This window comes from Dendropsophus ebraccatus, chromosome 3 (assembly GCF_027789765.1).
Source record: "Dendropsophus ebraccatus isolate aDenEbr1 chromosome 3, aDenEbr1.pat, whole genome shotgun sequence".
NCBI lineage: Eukaryota > Metazoa > Chordata > Amphibia > Anura > Hylidae > Dendropsophus > Dendropsophus ebraccatus.
The window spans coordinates 189,045,397-189,068,458 of NC_091456.1; the positions used below are offsets into that span (position 1 = coordinate 189,045,397).

The 23,062-nt window shown below is 43.4% G+C and overlaps 1 protein-coding gene across 1 annotated transcript in view; it reads left to right on the forward strand.

Annotated features, from left to right (window-relative positions):
- Positions 1–23,062, forward strand: part of LOC138786601 (zinc finger protein 91-like) — a 77,736-nt gene that overhangs the window by 26,049 nt on the left and 28,625 nt on the right. The gene's annotated exons all lie outside the window — the stretch shown is intronic.

The following is a 23,062-nucleotide window of genomic DNA, read 5'->3' on the forward strand; positions in this document are numbered from 1 at the left end:
CGATTGAGAACCTTCTGGGACCAGTTCCCTCCTCTACAATCTTTGTGAACTTTTTCCAGCCCAAAGAAAGAAAAATATTGCAAGTCACCATTATGTGTTGTTATAAAATGCTTGGCTGCACCCGACACATTCTCGCCCTTGCGGTTGATGTCATAAATATGTTCCGCAATGCGGGTTTTTAACTTTCTTGTGGTGCAGCCTACATATGATTTTCTGCAAAAAGAACACGAGATGGTATAAATTACATGATCTGTGTTACAATTTAAAAAGGATTTAATGCAAAAATTCTTCTTACAATCATCTGTATCAAAACTAGTTGTTTTCTTCGCATATTTGCATACATTACAACGGGGTCCGCCACATGGGAAAAAACCCCTTTGAGATAACCAGGTCTTGCCTCTATTCACATTATGCTTAGGTACTGTGGGGGAGATGATGTTACCAATTGTAATTCCTTTCCTAGCAACTACCTCACATCCCCCTTTCAAAATCATATTTAATTTCTCATCTTGATATAAGATAGGTAGATGTTTATAAAAAATCTTTTTTATTTCAGAGAATTGTAAACTATATGGTGTACTGAAAATTACATTCTTCTTAGATCTATCATCTCTCCCGCTGTCTCCACCGGCATTTGGAGAGAACAGCAGAGACGAACGATCTCTCTCAGCTGATAGCTGTCTGGCTCTATCTAACATCCAGGGGGCGTATTTTCTTCTACGTAATCTCTTGTCTATCTGATTAACCTCTTTGGCATAGTCCTCCTCTCTGGAGCATGCCCTTTTTGTTCTAAGATATTCTCCTTTAGGAATTGCCGAGATCACGTGTTTAGGATGACAACTGGTAGCCTCCAAAATGCTGTTACAGGCGATCGACTTCCTATACAAAGAGGTGATAACCGTGCCACTAGTTCCATCCCCCGTAAGGGTAAGGTCAAGGAAGTCGACCGTGTCCAGCAGGCCAGTGCTAGTGAATCTAATGTTGTAATCATTCCCATTAATGTATCCAATGAAATCCTCTATGGGCGGTACATTGCGATCCCAAATGAACAGGAGATCGTCAATGTACCGCCCATACCACACAATACATTCTTTAAATGGGTTTTTGTCCCGAAAGAGGAACATGTCCTCCCACCACGACATGTACAAGTTTGCAAGCGTGGGGGAGAAACACGACCCCATCGGGGCTCCTGTCACCTGGAAAAAATATTCCCCTTCAAACAGAAAATAATTATTCTTGAGCAGATAATTAACAGCTGACAGAATAAATTCATTAATTTCCTTAGAATATATGTTCGCTTTCTTAAGATGATACTCCAATGAAACCAGTGCTAGGTCGTGAGGGATACATGAATAGAGACCCACTACATCGCATGAGAACCACTTATATGATTTTTTCCATTCAAAATTACACATAGATTTTAAAACCTCCTTGCTATCCTTTAAGTAGGCTACGCAATTTTTAACTATGGGTTGTAGCAATTCATCTACCCATATGCTGATTTTCTCAGAAAGGGAACCTATGCTAGAAATCACTGGTCTCAGAGGGGGAGGAAATGTAGCTTTATGAACCTTGGGGAGGCCATGAAAGACAGGGGTTATGGGGTCCTCAACCATCAGAAATTTACAATCATTTTCAGTGAGGATACCCAAACCCCTGCCCTCCTGGAGCAACCTATGTAATGATGTTTTGCACACATCCTCTGGATTTTGGTCTATCTTTCTGTATGTATGATTATCGTTAAGAATGATGTATGCTCGTTGTAGGTAAAGATCGAAATCCATCACGACCACAGCCCCCCCTTTGTCCGCCTTTCTAACAATTAATTTACTGGTATTTAGTTCAGACAGAACTTTAGACATATGAGAGAGAGCGGTATTTTTGGGGGCAAGGTCGTGCAGGGACTTCAGATCCCTCTCAACTGCATACTGAAAAGTGTCGAGGGCAGGTACCCTCGACTTTTTGGGGTAGAACCCCGGATTGCTCTTAACTCGGGATGGTAACGGAGCTGCGGAGGAAAAACCATCATTACATTCAGATTGAAGATCTTTTAAATATGTTACCATCATTTGTTCATTGAAGTCACATATAGCCATAGTAGGCACATCCTCTCTACCGTGAGGTGGTCGTGTGTTTTCACCTCCATTCATTTCGGTATCGAGGAAGTGTCTTTTCACCGTTAGTAACCTTGTGAATTTGTTTACATCTAATAATGTATGAAATAGATGGAAATTCTGTTCCGGGGCAAAATTGAGGCCTTTGTGTAGAATTCTTTGTTGTTCCATTGTTAGAATTGTTGGAGACAGAATGAATACATTGTCTATGACTCGCTCTGTCTGGTTTTGTAAGTCTTGACCACTTTCGTTGTTTTTCCTCCTTTTGCCCCCCCTCCTCCTTTTGCGTTTTTTGATTTCTTTTGGGTTGTGTTCACATTTATATTTGGGGCTGGTGATGTTTGAGGTTCAGATGTTGTGGCTTCATCTGTGGTATCCATCTCAGTTGAAGAGAAGCTTACTGTGCGATTGGTGGTTCTTTTTGATTTTTTTAGGATTGATTTTGGAGTTTTGTACCGTTTCCAATTATATACATCATCAGTTGCATAGTCCTGTGTGTCTCTTTGTAATTTCTTTTGTTTGATTTCAATAATGGATTTTTCCAACTGTGTAATATTCGCTTTCATTTTATTGTGCAGATCATCAAAATCATCTATGCCGATGAAGGGGGAGATTTGGTCTTTAATGGTTTGTATTTCCACTTTTATATTAGCAAGTTTTATTTCTTCCTCTTTTATGATTAGGGACATCAATTTTAGCGAGCACTCCGTTAATATTTCATTCCATGCTTCCATAAATTTCTCGGAGAAAATGGTGGTCGCCAATTTCTTAATGCGTAATCCACGTGGAATCATGGATTTCTGAACATACATTTTTAGTGTGTTGAAATCCCACCAAGTTCTTTGTTCACTCGCTAAAAGCTTCTCCAATTTATTTAATAAACTTTTGTAGTCCTCCTCTGATGATACTCCTTCTGCTTTATTGAACATTTCCAGGAGTCGGTCAAACCGCTCATCTTGTAGAGGAGACTCTCCGTTGTTAGACATGTCGCATACAGTGTGAACAATGATCAATGGAAAACGTGTTCGTGACTCTAGACACTAGGCATATAAACAGGAATGACCAGTATAAAAGTCCTTCCAAGCACTTGGGAGTGGTGAATAGCTCAGCACAATATAGCAAAATAAAGAGTAGGTTCACCTCTCAACCACAGAATATGCTTAATCAACGGTACTGGTTCATACCTTGTAACAGCGTGTCTTTTAGGATCCAGAGCGGTGCATACACAATCCAGGAGCTTGCTGGACATGCAACATATCAATCAGAAAGTCTCTGTAGCACTCAAGCTCATAAAATCAGGGTCCTTTATTTGTCACGAACACATATACATCCAAAAGATACACAAGGAGTGTGCAGCAACGCGTTTCAACGTAACCGTCTTTTTCACAGCTTATACACTTAATACATAAAAAGCTCACATATATATCAAAAATTAAAAACAACAGGAAACGGACCACTTACCCCCTCCTCCCACTGGCGTCTAGGTGAATGTAATGCGCATGTGTCAAATCAAGACGCGCTAATAACACCTGTATACAGACGCTGTGGTAGTGGTGGAGATAGGTGATCCCCCTAGTGGATGAACTTGAACATTGCACACTGTATAGAAAAAAAGTAGAAAAACAACAGGAATAAATAATTTTCCATATTCTAATTTTATATTGATTAATAAATGTACATCAAATCGGTTTTATAATTAAGTCCTTTGGGGAAGCGAGTGTCCCAAGGTTCATAAAGCTACATTTCCTCCCCCTCTGAGACCAGTGATTTCTAGCATAGGTTCCCTTTCTGAGAAAATCAGCATATGGGTAGATGAATTGCTACAACCCATAGTTAAAAATTGCGTAGCCTACTTAAAGGATAGCAAGGAGGTTTTAAAATCTATGTGTAATTTTGAATGGAAAAAATCATATAAGTGGTTCTCATGCGATGTAGTGGGTCTCTATTCATGTATCCCTCACGACCTAGCACTGGTTTCATTGGAGTATCATCTTAAGAAAGCGAACATATATTCTAAGGAAATTAATGAATTTATTCTGTCAGCTGTTAATTATCTGCTCAAGAATAATTATTTTCTGTTTGAAGGGGAATATTTTTTCCAGGTGACAGGAGCCCCGATGGGGTCGTGTTTCTCCCCCACGCTTGCAAACTTGTACATGTCGTGGTGGGAGGACATGTTCCTCTTTGGGGACAAAAACCCATTTAAAGAATGTATTGTGTGGTATGGGCGGTACATTGACGATCTCCTGTTCATTTGGGATCGCAATGTACCGCCCATAGAGGATTTCATTGGATACATTAATGGGAATGATTACAACATTAGATTCACTAGCACTGGCCTGCTGGACACGGTCGACTTCCTTGACCTTACCCTTACGGGGGATGGAACTAGTGGCACGGTTATCACCTCTTTGTATAGGAAGTCGATCGCCTGTAACAGCATTTTGGAGGCTACCAGTTGTCATCCTAAACACGTGATCTCGGCAATTCCTAAAGGAGAATATCTTAGAACAAAAAGGGCATGCTCCAGAGAGGAGGACTATGCCAAAGAGGTTAATCAGATAGACAAGAGATTACGTAGAAGAAAATACGCCCCCTGGATGTTAGATAGAGCCAGACAGCTATCAGCTGAGAGAGATCGTTCGTCTCTGCTGTTCTCTCCAAATGCCGGTGGAGACAGCGGGAGAGATGATAGATCTAAGAAGAATGTAATTTTCAGTACACCATATAGTTTACAATTCTCTGAAATAAAAAAGATTTTTTATAAACATCTACCTATCTTATATCAAGATGAGAAATTAAATATGATTTTGAAAGGGGGATGTGAGGTAGTTGCTAGGAAAGGAATTACAATTGGTAACATCATCTCCCCCACAGTACCTAAGCATAATGTGAATAGAGGCAAGACCTGGTTATCTCAAAGGGGTTTTTTCCCATGTGGCGGACCCCGTTGTAATGTATGCAAATATGCGAAGAAAACAACTAGTTTTGATACAGATGATTGTAAGAAGAATTTTTGCATTAAATCCTTTTTAAATTGTAACACAGATCATGTAATTTATACCATCTCGTGTTCTTTTTGCAGAAAATCATATGTAGGCTGCACCACAAGAAAGTTAAAAACCCGCATTGCGGAACATATTTATGACATCAACCGCAAGGGCGAGAATGTGTCGGGTGCAGCCAAGCATTTTATAACAACACATAATGGTGACTTGCAATATTTTTCTTTCTTTGGGCTGGAAAAAGTTCACAAAGATTGTAGAGGAGGGAACTGGTCCCAGAAGGTTCTCAATCGAGAAGCTTTCTGGATTTTGAATATGGACACTCGCTTCCCCAAAGGACTTAATTATAAAACCGATTTGATGTACATTTATTAATTAATATAAAATTAGAATATGGAAAATTATTTATTCCTGTTGTTTTTCTACTTTTTTTCTATACAGTGTGCAATGTTCAAGTTCATCCACTAGGGGGATCACCTATCTCCACCACTACCACAGCGTCTGTATACAGGTGTTATTAGCGCGTCTTGATTTGACACATGCGCATTACATTCACCTAGACGCCAGTGGGAGGAGGGGGTAAGTGGTCCGTTTCCTGTTGTTTTTAATTTTTGATATATATGTGAGCTTTTTATGTATTAAGTGTATAAGCTGTGAAAAAGACGGTTACGTTGAAACGCGTTGCTGCACACTCCTTGTGTATCTTTTGGATGTATATGTGTTCGTGACAAATAAAGGACCCTGATTTTATGAGCTTGAGTGCTACAGAGACTTTCTGATTGATATGTTGCATGTCCAGCAAGCTCCTGGATTGTGTATGCACCGCTCTGGATCCTAAAAGACACGCTGTTACAAGGTATGAACCAGTACCGTTGATTAAGCATATTCTGTGGTTGAGAGGTGAACCTACTCTTTATTTTCCTAAACTGTCAGTTAGGACATTTATACACAGTGATCTCGCACTGTATAGCGCGGGATCACTGTGTATTTACAGAGCGGCGGGCAAAGGCTCATGGGAGCTCTTCCCGCCGCTCGGCATTCCGGGAGTTTCCTGTCGCGCGCCGGCTCTTTTGAAAAGAGCCGGCGCGCGACAATGAACGGAAATGCAAATATATTAAAAACCCGGCAAAAAAATTGATTAATTATATTTACAAAAATTTATTAAAAATTAAATCTTATTAAATGGAGCAATAAAAAAAACATTTTCCCGTGATTGGTTCTCTTTAAACCCCTGCTGCCTGCAGCCCCGCCGCCCCCATCATCCTGCCGCCCGTATCCCTGCCCCCATCAGCCCCGCCGCATCCTGCAGCTCGCCGACGAGAACAAACATTACCTGCTCGGCGGTGCGGCTGCGGGGATGGGGATGCGGGCGGCAGGGGGTTAAAGCACATACTCACAGCGGGATGTCAATCCCGCTGTGAGTATGTGCCATCATAGGGATGAATGGTACTGGATCCGCAGCAGATCTCGCTGCAAACCTGCAGTGTGAGATCCGCATGCGGATCCGGTAGGTGTGAAACTACCCTAAGGGTGCCTTCACACACTCACTGGATCCACATCCGATTTCATGTTGCGGATCCAGTGTGAGCGCATCCCTATGAGAATACATACATTGACATACCGCTACGAGTATGTAAGTTATCCCCCTGGCTGCCGCAGCATACATCTCCTCCCCACTTTGGCTTGCTTCGGGGGTTCCTGGCGTCTGCTCGTCCCGCGAAGCCGATCAGTGTGCTGCCCCGCCGGGAAACCCCAAAGCAAGCCGGAGCAGGGAGAAGAAGCTGCATACTCCGGCCGCCGGGGGGGTTAACTTACATACACGCAGCGGGATTTTAATCCCGCTGCGATAATGTATTCTCATAGGGATGCACTGACACTGGATCCGCAGTGGACTTCAATGCAAATCTGCAGTGTGAAATCCGCTGCGGATCCATTGTGTGTGAAGGCACCCTAAATATAGTTTATAGGATGTGAGCTGCTGTGCTACCCCCCAAACACCCATGAGACGCACCCCCATATAATTGTTCCTGATTATTTAGGTGTATATGGCGGCCGGCCTATCTGAGCCCGCTAGTAAGTAAAGTTATTATCTTTGTATTTATACATCATATTTCCGGGGGGCACATTGTGTAGCACAGGGATCTCGGCTCAAGCCTGATTGTATGTTATTTCAGGAGTTGTCAGAACCTTCGAGACTTTTACATGTTTCAGTAAAGTGCAGTTTTATTTAAACTGTCGTTGTCGCTTTCCTCATTTGTGACTTCGCTGTATCCTGGGGAGCTCTACTGTGTACACATACAGCTCAGCTACATGTACATTACACATATACAGCTCAGCTACATGTACATTACACACATACAGCTCAGCTACATGTACATTACACATATACAGCTCAGCTACATGTACATTACACACATACAGCTCAGCTACATGTACATTACACATATATACAGCTCAGCTACATGTACATTACACATATACAGCTCAGCTACATGTACATTACACATATACAGCTCAGCTACATGTACATTACACATATACAGCTCAGCTACATGTACATTACACATATACAGCTCAGCTACATGTACATTACACACATACAGCTCAGCTACATGTACATTACACATATACAGCTCAGCTACATGTACATTACACACATACAGCTCAGCTACATGTACATTACACACATACAGCTCAGCTACATGTACATTACACATATATACAGCTCAGCTACATGTACATTACACATATACAACTCAGCTACATGTACATTACACATATACAGCTCAGCTACATGTACATTACACATATACAACTCAGCTACATGTACATTACACACATATACAGCTCAGCTACATGTACATTACACACAGGGCTCTGCTGCAGGCATATATAACACACACATACACAGCTTTGCTCCACACACATCACACACACACAGCTCTGCTCCACACACATCACTTCAGCTCATCCAGCACAGCAGAGCCCCTGATCACATGACTGTGACATCATAGCAGGTCCTGGAAGCACACAGTAGATGCTATATAGCATTGATGACCACGCCCATGTGGCTTGTGTGGGAGGAGCTTATGATTTCCCAGTGTTTCCTAGCAGTAGTGAGGAAGCAGCCGGTCAGGGTCAGTCAGGACTGTGTTGCTGCAGGGTCTGTCTGTGTCCCCGGCTTTCTGTGAGGTAGAAGATGACAGTAATGGCCGTGTGAGGAGTTTATAGGCATTCAAATCGGTAAGCTTCTCTCTGGGGGCATTTTTTGCTATGTTCTGTGGCGTCAGGGGTCTGTAGTAATGTGTTATGTGACAGCTCCTGTACAGCTCTGCTCCAGGCGAATAAATCACACATATACAGCTCAGCTACATGTACATTACACATATACAGCTCAGCTACATGTACATTACACATATACGGCTCAGCTACATGTACATTACACATATACAGCTCAGCTACATGTACATTACACACATACAGCTCAGCTACATGTACATTACACATATACAGCTCAGCTACATGTACATTACACACATACAGCTCAGTTACATGTACATTACACATATATACAGCTCAGCTACATGTACATTACACCCATACAGCTCAGCTACATGTACATTACACATATACAGCTCAGCTACATGTACATTACACATATACAGCTCAGCTACATGTACATTACACACACATACAGCTCAGCTACATGTACATTACACACACATACAGCTCAGCTACATGTACATTACACATACAGCTCAGCTACATGTACATTACACACATACAGCTCAGCTACATGTACATTACACACATACAGCTCAGCTACATGTACATTACACACATATACAGCTCAGCTACATGTACATTAGACATATACAGCTCAGCTACATGTACATTACACATATACAGCTCAGCTACATGTACATTACACATATATACAGCTCAGCTACATGTACATTACACACATACAGCTCAGCTACATGTACATTACACATATACAGCTCAGCTACATGTACATTACACACATACAGCTGAGCTACATGTACATTACACACATACAGCTCAGCTACATGTACATTACACACATACAGCTGAGCTACATGTACATTACACACATATACAACTCAGCTACATGTACATTACACATATACAGCTCAGCTACATGTACATTACACATATACAGCTCAGCTACATGTACATTACATATATACAGCTCAGCTACATGTATATTACACACATACAGCTCAGCTACATGTACATTACACATATACAGCTCAGCTACATGTACATTACACATATACAGCTCAGCTACATGTACATTACACACATACAGCTCAGCTACATGTACATTACACACATACAGCTCAGCTACATGTACATTACACATATACAGCTCAGCTACATGTACATTACACACACATACAGCTCAGCTACATGTACATTACACATACAGCTCAGCTACATGTACATTACACACATACAGCTCAGCTACATGTACATTACACATACAGCTCAGCTACATGTACATTACACACATACAGCTCAGCTACATGTACATTACACACATACAGCTCAGCTACATGTACATTACACATATACAGCTCAGCTACATGTACATTACACATATACAGCTCAGCTACATGTACATTACACATATACAGCTCAGCTACATGTACATTACACACACATACAGCTCAGCTACATGTACATTACACATACAGCTCAGCTACATGTACATTACACACATACAGCTCAGCTACATGTACATTACACACATACAGCTCAGCTACATGTACATTACACACATATACAGCTCAGCTACATGTACATTAGACATATACAGCTCAGCTACATGTACATTACACACATACAGCTCAGCTACATGTACATTACACACATACAGCTCAGCTACATGTACATTACACATATATACAGCTCAGCTACATGTACATTACACACATACAGCTCAGCTACATGTACATTACACATATACAGCTCAGCTACATGTACATTACACACATACAGCTGAGCTACATGTACATTACACACATATACAGCTCAGCTACATGTACATTACACACATATACAGCTGAGCTACATGTACATTACACACATATACAACTCAGCTACATGTACATTACACATATACAGCTCAGCTACATGTACATTACACATATACAGCTCAGCTACATGTACATTACACACATACAGCTCAGCTACATGTACATTACACACATACAGCTCAGCTACATGTACATTACACACATATACAGCTCAGCTACATGTACATTACACATATACAGCTCAGCTACATGTACATTACACACATATACAGCTCAGCTACATTACATATATACAGCTCAGCTACATGTATATTAAACACATACAGCTCAGCTACATGTACATTACACATATACAGCTCAGCTACATGTACATTACACATATACAGCTCAGCTACATGTACATTACACATATACAGCTCAGCTACATGTACATTACACACATACAGCTCAGCTACATGTACATTACACATATACAGCTCAGCTACATGTACATTACACACACATACAGCTCAGCTACATGTACATTACACATACAGCTCAGCTACATGTACATTACACACATACAGCTCAGCTACATGTACATTACACACATACAGCTCAGCTACATGTACATTACACACATATAGCTCAGCTACATGTACATTACACACATACAGCTCAGCTACATGTACATTACACATATACAGCTCAGCTACATGTACATTACACACATACAGCTCAGCTACATGTACATTACACACATACAGCTCAGCTACATGTACATTACACACATACAGCTCAGCTACATGTACATTACACACATACAGCTCAGCTACATGTACATTACACTCATATACAGCTCAGCTACATGTACATTACACTAATATATAGAGCTCAGCTACATGTACATTACACTAATATATAGAGCTCAGCTACATGTACATTACACACATACAGCTCAGCTACATGTACATTAGACACATACAGCTCAGCTACATGTACATTACACACATACAGCTCAGCCACATGTACATTACACACATATACAGCTCAGCCACATGTACATTACACACACATACAGCTCAGCTACATGTACATTACACATATATACAGCTCAGCTACATGTACATTACACACATACAGCTCAGCTACATGTACATTACACACATATACAGCTCAGCTACATGTACATTACACATATATACAGCTCAGCTACATGTACATTACACATATACAGCTCAGCTACATGTACATTACACACATACAGCTCAGCTACATGTACATTACACACATACAGCTCAGCTACATGTACATTACACATATACAACTCAGCTACATGTACATTACACATATACAGCTCAGCTACATGTACATTGCACATATACAGCTCAGCTACATGTACATTGCACACATACAGCTCAGCTACATGTACATTACACACATACAGCTCAGCTACATGTACATTACACACATACAGCTCAGCTACATGTACATTACACACATACAGCTCAGCTACATGTACATTACACACATACAGCTCAGCTACATGTACATTACACATACAGCTCAGCTACATGTACATTACACACATACAGCTCAGCTACATGTACATTACACATATACAGCTCAGCTACATGTACATTACACATATACAGCTCAGCTAGATGTACATGACACACAGGGCTCTGCTGCAGGCATATATAACACACACATACACAGCTCTGCTCCACACACATCACACACACACAGCTCTGCTGCATACACATCACTTCAGCTCATCCAGCACAGCAGAGTCCTGCATACACTGAGCAGCAGCCCCTGATCATGTGACTCCTCCTCACAATCAGGAAGCAGTGAGCTGCTGCATTATTCTCTGGTATCCACAGTAACTTGGGGGAATACAGGGGAACGGGACTGTTGTGTGGGGTCTGTATACAGACCTCTGTATACAGACCCCACACCCCAGTCCTCTCCCCCTGTATACAGACCACACACACCATTCCTCTCCCCCTGTATACAGACCCCCCACACCAGTCCTCTCCCCCTGTATACAGACCCCCTACACCAGTCCTCTCCCCCTGTATACAGACCCCACACACACACCAGTCCTCTCCCCCTGTATACAGACCCCACACACACCAGTCCTCTCCCCCTGTATACAGACCCACACACACCAGTACTCTCCCCCTGTATACAGACCCACACACACCAGTCCTCTCCCCTGTATACAGACCCCACACACACCAGTCCTCTCCCCCTGTATACAGACCCCACACACCAGTCCTCTCCCCTGTATACAGACCCCACACACCAGTCCTCTCCCCCTGTATACAGACCCCCCACACACCAGTCCTCTCCCCCTGTATACAGACCCCACACACACACCAGTCCTCTCCTCCTGTATACAGACCCCACACACCAGTCCTCTCCCCCTGTATACAGACCCCACACACCAGTCCTCTCCCCCTGTATACAGACCCCACACACACACCAGTCCTCTCCTCCTGTATACAGACCCTACTCACCAGTCCTCTCCCCTGTATACAGACCCCACACACCAGTCCTCTCCTCCTGTATACAGACCCTACTCACCAGTCCTCTCCCCCTGTATACAGACCCCACACACCAGTCCTCTCCCCCCTGTATACAGACCCCACACACACCAGTCCTCTCCTCCTGTATACAGACCCTACTCACCAGTCCTCTCCCCCTGTATACAGACCCCCCACACACCAGTCCTCTCCCCTGTATACTGACCCCACACACACCAGTCCTCTCCCCCTGTATACAGACCCCACACACCAGTCCTCTCCCCCTGTATACAGACCCCACACACACACCAGTCCTCTCCTCCTGTATACAGACCCCACACACCAGTCCTCTCCCCCTGTATACAGACCCCACACACACCAGTCCTCTCCCCCTGTATACAGACCCCACACACCAGTCCTCTCCCCCTGTATACAGACCCCACACACACCAGTCCTCTCCCCTTGTATACAGACCCCCCACACACCAGTCCCCTCCCCTTGTATACAGACCCCCCCACACACCAGTCCTCTCCCCTGTATACAGACCCCCCACACACCAGTCCTCTCCCCTTGTATACAGACCCCCCCACACACCAGTCCTCTCCCCCTGTATACAGACCCCACACACCAGTCCTCTCCCCCTGTATACAGACCCCACACACACCAGTCCTCTCCCCCTGTATACAGACCCCACACACCAGTCCTCTCCTCCTGTATACAGACCCCCCACACCAGTCCTCTCCCCCTGTATACAGACCCCACACACCAGTCCTCTCCTCCTGTATACAGACCCCTCACACCAGTTATCTTCCCTTGTTGAATTGTGCTCCATTTGCATATGTCCAACTACGCCACTTTCACACAACCACATCTCGAGGCAAGCAGCCACGCCTCTCCCTCTCGGATTTCGAAAATCTTTGCTTATCAAAATCCTGTCCATGCCACCCCATCTCCACCATCTAAGGATTGCTGGTGTCTTCCAGGTCTCAAGCACTTTCCATTTATTGTAAGAATTGGGGGGAGGAACTGAGGCTCAATATGCAAAGTGTTTATTTTTATCCCACAAAGCAGTTATAGCCACAAAATGTCAGGAAACCTGCTATAAAATCCTGACCAGGTGGTACAGGGTTACTGAGGCTCTCCATAGATAGTACCTGGAGGTCTCTGATGACTACTGGAGTTGTGGGGTTGATGTAGGCATGATGACTCATAGCTGGTGGAAGTGCCCGAGATTACAGACATTCTGGATGTCAGTTCTCCAACTAACCCCGATGCTGCCCTTTTATTTTTGTTCACTATGCCCCAGTCTAAATTTAAAGGGAACCTGTCACCCCCTGTGCCGGGGTGACAGGCTCCCGACCCCCAGTTAGAGCCCCCTATACTCACCTAATCTCAGCCGCTGCAGCCCGGCAGGCGCGCTCCTCAGATGAGTACAACGCTCATAGAGAATGACGGAGCCTCAGACTCTCCTGTCATTCTCTATGAGCGTTGGACTCATCTCTCAGCGCGCGTGCCAGGCTGCAGCGGCTGAGATCTCCGTCACCCGACCGGATCCAGAAGCGGGACCCGGCGGGATTAGGTGAGTATAGGGGGCTCTAACGGGGGGTGACAGGTCCTCTTTAAGAAATATTTAACACAGCGCTAGAGATGAGCGAACCTTGAGCATGCTCAAGTCCATCCGTACCCGATCGTTCGGCATTTGATTAGCGGTGGCTGCTGAAGTTGGATAAAGCTCTAAGGTTGTCTGGAAAACATGGATACAGCCAATGACTATATCCATGTTTTCCACATAGCCTTAGGGCTTTATCCAAGTTCAACAGCCACCGCTAATCAAATACTGAGCGATCGGGTTCTTATGGACTCGAGCATGCTCGAGATTTGCTCATCTCTACAAGGCACCTATTATAAGCCGCCAAGATGTTTATCCCAAGACATTGGTGGTCCACTGAGCCCCCCGTCCTTAGAAGAATCGTTTGCTGAGGTTGCCCATATCCAACATATGGAGGAGTTGCTGGCCTTTACCCTGTGGGAATCCAAGAAATTTTCTCTCCTCACCTTCACGACGGCACCACAGGAGTTAACTTGTACCCTAGGGACAGGTTAGAAGCCCCTTCCCACTTTCACCAGTGTTTTTCCTGTCCCTGCATGGCAGGCAGGAGAGGTGGGGATCTGAAGTGAAGATGAGGATCCCCCTTTTCAAAGGCAAAAAGAAAACATGCACCTCGCCAGTGGATCGATCGTGGTTCGCCTCCTTCCTTCCATGAGGGTAGCTGGGTGGATCGCTGATCCTGAGGTAAAGGGATGGCCCGGCGCCATTCCCTTTTGAGTGATTGGACTGTGCATGGGTCCCTCTGCTTCAGAGGCCCCCAGACATTGTGCATCCCAGATGATCGGCCGTGCAGGGGGGCGGGTCGCTCCGGGGGGCCTGGGCTGTGCGGTAGCGGAGACAAGTAAAGGCAAAGAAAAAACAAAGCCTGCTCCTATAGGAGATGCTTTAATTGCAATGCAAGGCTCTCTTCCCTATCTGAGATTAGGGAAATGATGAGAGTTCTTCCTGCTCCTGCTGCCACTGCCCCCATAGAGCCAGTTTCACAGCCTCCTCCAGCTCCTATTGCCATCTTAGAGACTCTTACTCATCCGGTTTCTCTTCTAGTCTCCTTGCCTTCTGCGGCTCCACTAATTATATTGTTTGTATCAGAATCTATTGTGGAAGAAGGAGGTGTGTCTGAACAACCTGTCAGATCCAAAAGATGCAGACAATCTTCCTCAGAATCTGAATACGAATCCGGTCAGGTCTCTGACTGTGTCATGATTGTTTCAGATGAAGGGGATTCACTTACTGAAACGAGAAAGTATTATTTTCCCTCTGATCACACAAGACACTTGTTACGTGCGGTCAGACATACTTTGGGGATGGAGGAAGTTCAGGAGGAGCTGTCTGCAAAGGACAAAATGTTTGCTGGCCTTAAATTAAAAGATAAGCTGGTCTTCCCTGTGCATGAGACGCTTCAGTCACTTATCACTGATGAATGGCAGGAACCTGAAAGGAGGGTTGTTATTTCAAGTGAAATGAGGAAACGTCTTCTTTTAAAAAAAGATCTTTAAAATTGGGGGGATGTCCCCAAAATAGTTGTACAGGTGGCGAAAGTTAGCAAAAAAACAACTTTGCCATTTGAGGACTCCTCTCAACTTAAGGATCGAAAGTCTTCTTAAAAATCATGGGAGACGGTGACATATTCTTTGGAAAATAACATTGCCGCCACTTATGTCGCCTGGGTCATGCATGTTTGGATAGGGCAACTTGAGGAACACCTTAGAGACAAGAAAATGTCCAGGAAGCAAATTGATTCTCTTCCTGCGGCAGCATTCCTAGCGGACTCTACAGCGGATTCTGTTCGTGTAGCAGCCAAGGATGGCACTCTAACCAACGCTGCCCTATGGTTAAAAAAACTGGTCGGTTGACAATATTTCAGAATCTTAGTTATGTGGCATCCCATTTGAAGGAAAATATGTGTTTGGGTCAGCATTGGACAAAATGGTTGAAAAATCCGCAGACAAGAAAAAAGCGCTCCCAGAAGGGAAAACGCTAAAGAAAAAGGAGCAGTACACGCGACCCAAATTTCAGGAAAGCTATAGGGGATATGGTAAAAGCGGACGCTGGAGCTACCCATATCCTTCCAGAACAATCAATGACACTGTCTAGGTCGGGGAGAGAATGACCAGGTACCGGGCAAACATAACACAAAATTTTTGGATTCTAGACATCATCGAACAAGGCTACAGAATAGAATTTACAAGTTTCTAAAATACAAGAGATTTAAAATGGAATCAATCAGGTCCACTACTCCTCTGATTCAAAAAGATGCAGTAATGGCCTCAAAAGACTTAACCGATGCCTATTGTCTTATTCCCATACATCAGTCCTCCCAAAAGTTCCCGAGGTTTGCTTTATGCATAAGCGGTAAAGTACAACATTATCACTTTAGAGCTCTTCCGTTCTGAATCTCTTCCGCCCCTCGTATATTTACTGCTGTGATGGGAGAAATAACATATTTCCTCCATATACAGGGTATTGGCATTGTGGCTTATCTTGATGATCTGTTGCTTAATTCAGACTCCTCACAGAACCTTCTTCGGGACCTGAAGACAGTGGCTGATCTTCTGCAGTCTCTGGGCTTGCTGATTAATTATCAAAAATCAGACCTCACTCCGGGCACACACAAGGTATTTTTAGGTATACTTTTGGACTCCACAAAACAGATGTCTTCTCTTCCCGCAGACAAAGGGCAGGCTCTGATACAAAAGATTAGACTCTTTAGAAGGAAATCATCTTGTCGTATTAGAGAGGACATGTTAATTCTGGGGTCCGTGACAGCCTATATTCCAGCAACTCCATGGAGTTAAGACCGTTCTCGAGAATTGCAGAATAAACGCAAGTCAGGTCTAGACAAAAAAAATTCTCTATCTCCACAGGTACGTTGATCTCTCAATAACAAAAGTTGCTAATTTAAGACATCAAGGCAGCGCAAAACAAAATGCGCTACGTCAGATTTTCAAATCAAATTTTTGTTTGGGCAGAAAATAATTTTCTTTCCCTTTCAGCAACTCATCTCAGAGGGTCAAACAACATTCATGCTGATTATCTGAGCAGACACACCATTCATCCAGGCAAATGGTTCCTCCAGGACAAGACCTTCATGACAGTAGTACGTAGGTGGGGTCTACCACAGATCGACAGAGAAAAACAGGAAGGTACAGACCTTTTTTTCACGAGATCCTAGGGAAGGTCCGAAGGTGGTAGATGCTCTCCCCACCATGGACCTTCTCTCTGGCATATGGGTTTCCTCCGATACCCCTAATACAAAGTACGTTACAAAAGATCCAGTCGGAAGGAACAACAGTGATACTTGTGGTACCTTATTGGCCGAGAAGAGCCTGGTTCGGCCTTCTGAAGATCCTGGCCTTGGAACATCCAATACGTTTACCAAGGGTACCGGATCTTTTACACCAAGGGCCTCTATACCATCCAGACCTGGTATCTTTCAAAATGTCAGTGTGGATCCTGAGAGGACAATGCTTAGGAGCAGGAGCCTCTGAGAAGAAGTAATAACTACACTGCTGATGAGCAAGAAACCAATGACCTCGAAAATATATCTCAAGGTCTGGAAAGATTTTCTCCTCCTAGTGTCCTGAAAACATCCAATCTTTTCCTGATGAGCCAAATTTTGCTATTATTTTGGATTTTTTTACAAGCAGGCTTAACCCCTTCGGGACCAGGCTAATTTTCGTTTTTGCGTTTTTGTTTTTTCCTCCTTGTGCTTAAAAGGCCATAGCACTTGCATTTTTACACCTACAGACCCACATGAGCCCTTATTTTTTGCGTCACTAATTGTTCTTTGCAATGACAGGCTGAATTTTTGCATAAAGTATACTACGAAACCAGAAAAAAATTCAAAATGTGGTGAAATTGAAAAAAAAAAAAAAGCATTTCTTTTATTTGGGGGGAATGTGTTTTTACGCCATTCGCCCTGGGGTAAAACTGACTTGTTATGCATGTTCCTCAAGTCGTTACGATTACAACGATATATAACATGTATAACTTATATTGTATCTGATGGCCTGTAAAAAATTCAAACCATTGTTAACAAATATACGTTCCTTAAAATCGCTCCATTCCCAGGCTTATATCGCTTTTATCCTTTGGTCTATGGGGCTGTATGAGGTGTCATTTTTTGCGCCATGATGTTTACTTTCTATCGGTACCTTGATTGCGCATATACGACTTTTTGATCGCTTTTTATTACATTTTTTTCTGGATTTGATGCGACCAAAAATGCACAATTTTGCACTTTGGGATTTTTTTGCGCTGACGCCGTTTATCGTGCGAGATCAGGAATGTGATTAATAGTTTGGGCGATTACGCACGCGGCGATAGCAAACATGTTTATTTATTTATTTATTTGTTTACTTTTATTTATAACCTGGGAAAAGGGGGGTGATTCAGACTTTTATTAGGGGAGGGGGCTTTTTACTAATAACAATACTTTTTTTTTTTTACACATATACTAGAAGCATATACTAGTATATATACTTTGATCTCTCATTTAGATCTTTGCTGTATAGATATACAGCAAAGATCAATGAGATCGGCACTCGTTTGCTTTCGGCTGCTGCAGCCGAATACAAACGAGTGCCGAGCCGGGGACGGCGCCATCTTGGACAAGTCCCCGTCCGGCACCAGACAGGGAGATCGCTCCTCAGGGACAACGTCCTGGAGGAGCGATCTCCGCCACTAGACACCAGGGAAGTGCTGCAGCCGGTAATCGGATGCAGCTGTCATGTTTGACAGCTGCATCTGATTACTGTATTAGCGGGCACGGTGATCGGACCGTGCGCGCTAATACCAGCGGTCCCGGGCTACAAGCGGCACCCAGGACCGCCGCAGTTCTGAACGCCCGCACCCGCGCGAGGACGTACAGTTACGTCCTCGTGCGGGAAAGGGTTAAAGAAAGGTCTGAAACCAGCCACCTTAAAGGGGGAGGTAGCAGCCCTTTCTGCCATTTATGATCACAACATTGCAGAACATCGTTGGATTAAGAAATTTATGCAAAGTGCGATAAGTCCCACTATTAGGAACTTACATCCTGCATGGGATTTGAACGTTGTACTAGAAGGAATATCAAATCCTCCATTTGAACCAATTTAAGAAGCCAGCCTAAAGTTTCTTTAATTTAAAACGGCCTTTTTGGTAGCGATTGTCTCAGCCAGAAGAGTGAAGCTCTCACCATACAGGAACCATACTGCCCTATTCAGGAAGACCGCATTGTTCTCAAAACAGATCCTAGTTTTCTGCCAAAAGTGATGACATCATTTCATCATTCTCTAGAGATAGTACTTCTTTCCTTCTGTGCTTCTCCCAAGAATTAGTTAAAGAGTAAATGTCACTCTTTAGATGTAAGGAGGACGGTCAGTCTTGTAAACCTTGGAGAAAAGATCAGTCTCTCTTAATACAGTTTTAAGGTCCCAATAAACGGAAGAAGGTCTCAAAGAGTGTACTTTCTCGTTGGATACGGAAGGCCATAGAAGAGGCATACCAATCTCTCCTCTTTAAATTAAACCTCACTCCACCAGAGCTGGAGAGAGCCTGCGCATCCATAGACCAAATTTGTGGAGCTGCAACCTGGTCATCTCCACATACCTTTACAAGGCACTACAGACTACAGCTGCAACATACCATCTTGCCTTTTGGTAGAAAGGTTCTTCAAGCTGTAGTCCCGCCCTAACGTAATGCTTGGTATTCTCCTGTGGTGCCGTCGTGAAGGTAATGAGAGAAAAAAAATTAGTCTTACTGGTAAGACATTTTCTCCAAGACCTTCACGATGGCACCAACATCCCTCCCTATATTGTATGTATAATATAATACCCACATGGTGCCAGATATGGTGACAATTACACTGGTGAAAGTGGGAAGGGGAGGGGCTTTTAACCTCTCGTGTGTTTTTTCTGTCCCTAGGGTACGAGTTAACTCCTGTGGTGGCCTTGTGAAGGTCTCAGAGAAAACGTCTTACCAGTAAGACTTAATACTTTTTTCAAAAACCTGTTCCCACTGGCAGGAATTTTAAGCTTATCCCAGGTGCTGGAGTGTCACTTCCTTACTATGTGATGTGTACCATTTCTTTTGCCTTATTGCATCTGACCGTGGTTGCCGCTCAGGGCATCCTGGAGATTTCCCTTGTCGACAAACAACATCCTTGTATTATTGCCAAATAGTTTGGCCAAATCTCACCTGAACCTTATGTCCTGATCTCTCTTTTTTTAGTTTCTTTCCCTTTTTGTTCTCCAATTCTTCCATTTGATTGCTGAGAAGGTATACTTTCTTATACTTGTACAAGTTTTGAATAACAGGAAGATATACCCGTTTTAGATTATTTTTTTCCATCCTTGTGAGTTGCGGTTATTTTTCTACCTAATGTCCCCATTAGCTTATTATGCTCACCTCGGAGCCTTGATCATAATTCTATAACTGAGAACATTGTTTTTTGACTTGATGTATGTGGTTTGAGCAAGTTACATAATGTGCCAGCCTCATTGCCTAGATATGCTAACGGACTCTACAGTTCTTGTCATGTGTAATACTACTGTCTCTGTATTTAGGAGTATAATTAAAATAAAATACTTATCGTGTGTCAGGTTCCTATAAGGTGTCAGGACGTGGCGGTCTATTTCTCCATGGAGGAGTGGGAGTATGTAGAAGGACACAAGGATCAGTACAAGGATGTGATGCTGGAGGATCAGCAGCCCCTCCCATCAGCAGGTAATAGACAGGACTATATACACACCTCCTCTCTCTATTATCTGGATGGAAAGAATGAATTCAGTCTCTGTATGTGTTCCCTCCAGTCAGATCCAGTAAGAGAACAGCACCAGAGAGATGTCCCCGTCCTCTTCTTCCTCAGGATCAGGATCAGGTAGATGGAGATGTTCCCTATGATCTGTACATCCCACCTGACTTCTCCTACTGTCTGATGACTTTTACATTATTTCTCTCACATCCTAAATCAGGTTGAAGATGGGAACAATATTATAAAGATAATAGTTAAAGAAGAGCCCGATGTGAGCAGTGATGAGCAGTGTAAGGACATCACAACAGGGAAGGATCTCAACTCTGTCAATGCTACAGACAAGATAATAAAAGAAGAAGAGACAGATGTGAGCAGTTATGAGCAATATATGGAGGACATCACAACGTGGAAGGATCTAAACTCTATTTATGCTACAGACAAGATAAAAGAAGAAGAAGAGGAGACAGATGTGAGCAGTGATGAGCAGTATGAGGACATCACTACAGGGAAGGGTTTGAACCCTACTTATGCTACAGAGAAGATAATAAAAGAAGAGGAGACAGATGACAGCGATGAGTGGCAGTATGAGGACATCTCTACAGGTAACCGCCCAGGTGAGTAGTGGCCACTAAATGCAGAGAACAGTCACACCTTCTCCTCAGTCACCGGCTGTAACTATTCTGTGTGGAATATTATAAGTTCTGTGTCCTGTCAGTTTTCCAGCTATATAATCATTCAGCCTAAATTCTAATATACAGCACAGTCCCAGCAGACAATATATCACTATCAGTCTCAGGCTGCTGCATCTATAGTGACCGTCCTCATCTTACTGCGTACCTGTTGTGAGATTTTTAAAGAAATTAAGAGGGGTTGGGATCGCAAGTTATGTAATATAGTGGCTTTTATTTATTTTTTTTTTAAAAAGTATATCGTTCACTGATCATTATACATACGATCGAACTGTGGTCCATGTTTCCTTCGTGTCGATATTTGGTCTGGTCTCTTTTTTGAACAAAGAAAAAACAAGTTTAGATGCAGGAAAGGCCTCCGACAAGACCTCATGGCTCTTTATTCCCACCACTATTCAGCGTAGACGTTTTTTTCCTATATTCTCCCAATATATTATAGCTTATACAGAAACTGACGGCAACTCCAGATAAACAGACGTCATACTTTACCCTCCAACATTTTTACAGGAGCAACACAAGGTTGCCCCCTCTCCCCCTTCTCTTTAATCACTCAGTCTCTTACTATACCACATACACCCTCCGCACATTCACCACCATACTCTTGTGATATTTGGCAACACCTACCCCCGTATGTCCCACCCTAAGTAGCCAGATATGCCTCCTGTATGTATATGTGTATATATTTACACTCGTACACACACTGTGCCCTCGGAGCAGTGTTACATACTTACCTCTCGCGTTTCAGCACTGTCTCCTTCCTCACATACACAGCGTCTGCCAGATTAGAGCTTTGCTGCTGGAATACAGGCTGCGTATCACAATTAGCCGGGAGTAACATGCGTATTCTGTGTCTGGGAAGAACCTGCTTCCACACTGACAGCATAGGCCCTGGACCAGGGGGTCACTGTCATGTCTCTTGTTCAATATGGCAAACAGATCACTGATCTCAGGGAGACCGGCCTAAGAAGATACTGTTGGCTGCTGGTTAAGGCGCTCAGTACAGTGAAATCGTAGGTGCATTGCCCCCTGAGTAACCAGTATGTAGGGGGTCAATAGTCCTTTTTTGTTTGAGAAGAGTTTCCATTACTTTTACTACTAAGGACGTCATCTCCCCGGCCTCCAGCTTCTAGATTCTTCTCCCTGACACTTCCTGTGGATGGGAACAGATCTGATCATTCTTATTATGTTACATAAAAAAGAGTAACTTTCCATGTCTGCAATATGTTTAAGCTTCTATTACTGGGAAATGAGAGAGATGCTGTTTTCTCCTTTGCAGATGATTCTACCAGGAGCTCAGGGGGACATCAGATCTCCTCAGAGGATCATATCACACAAGATA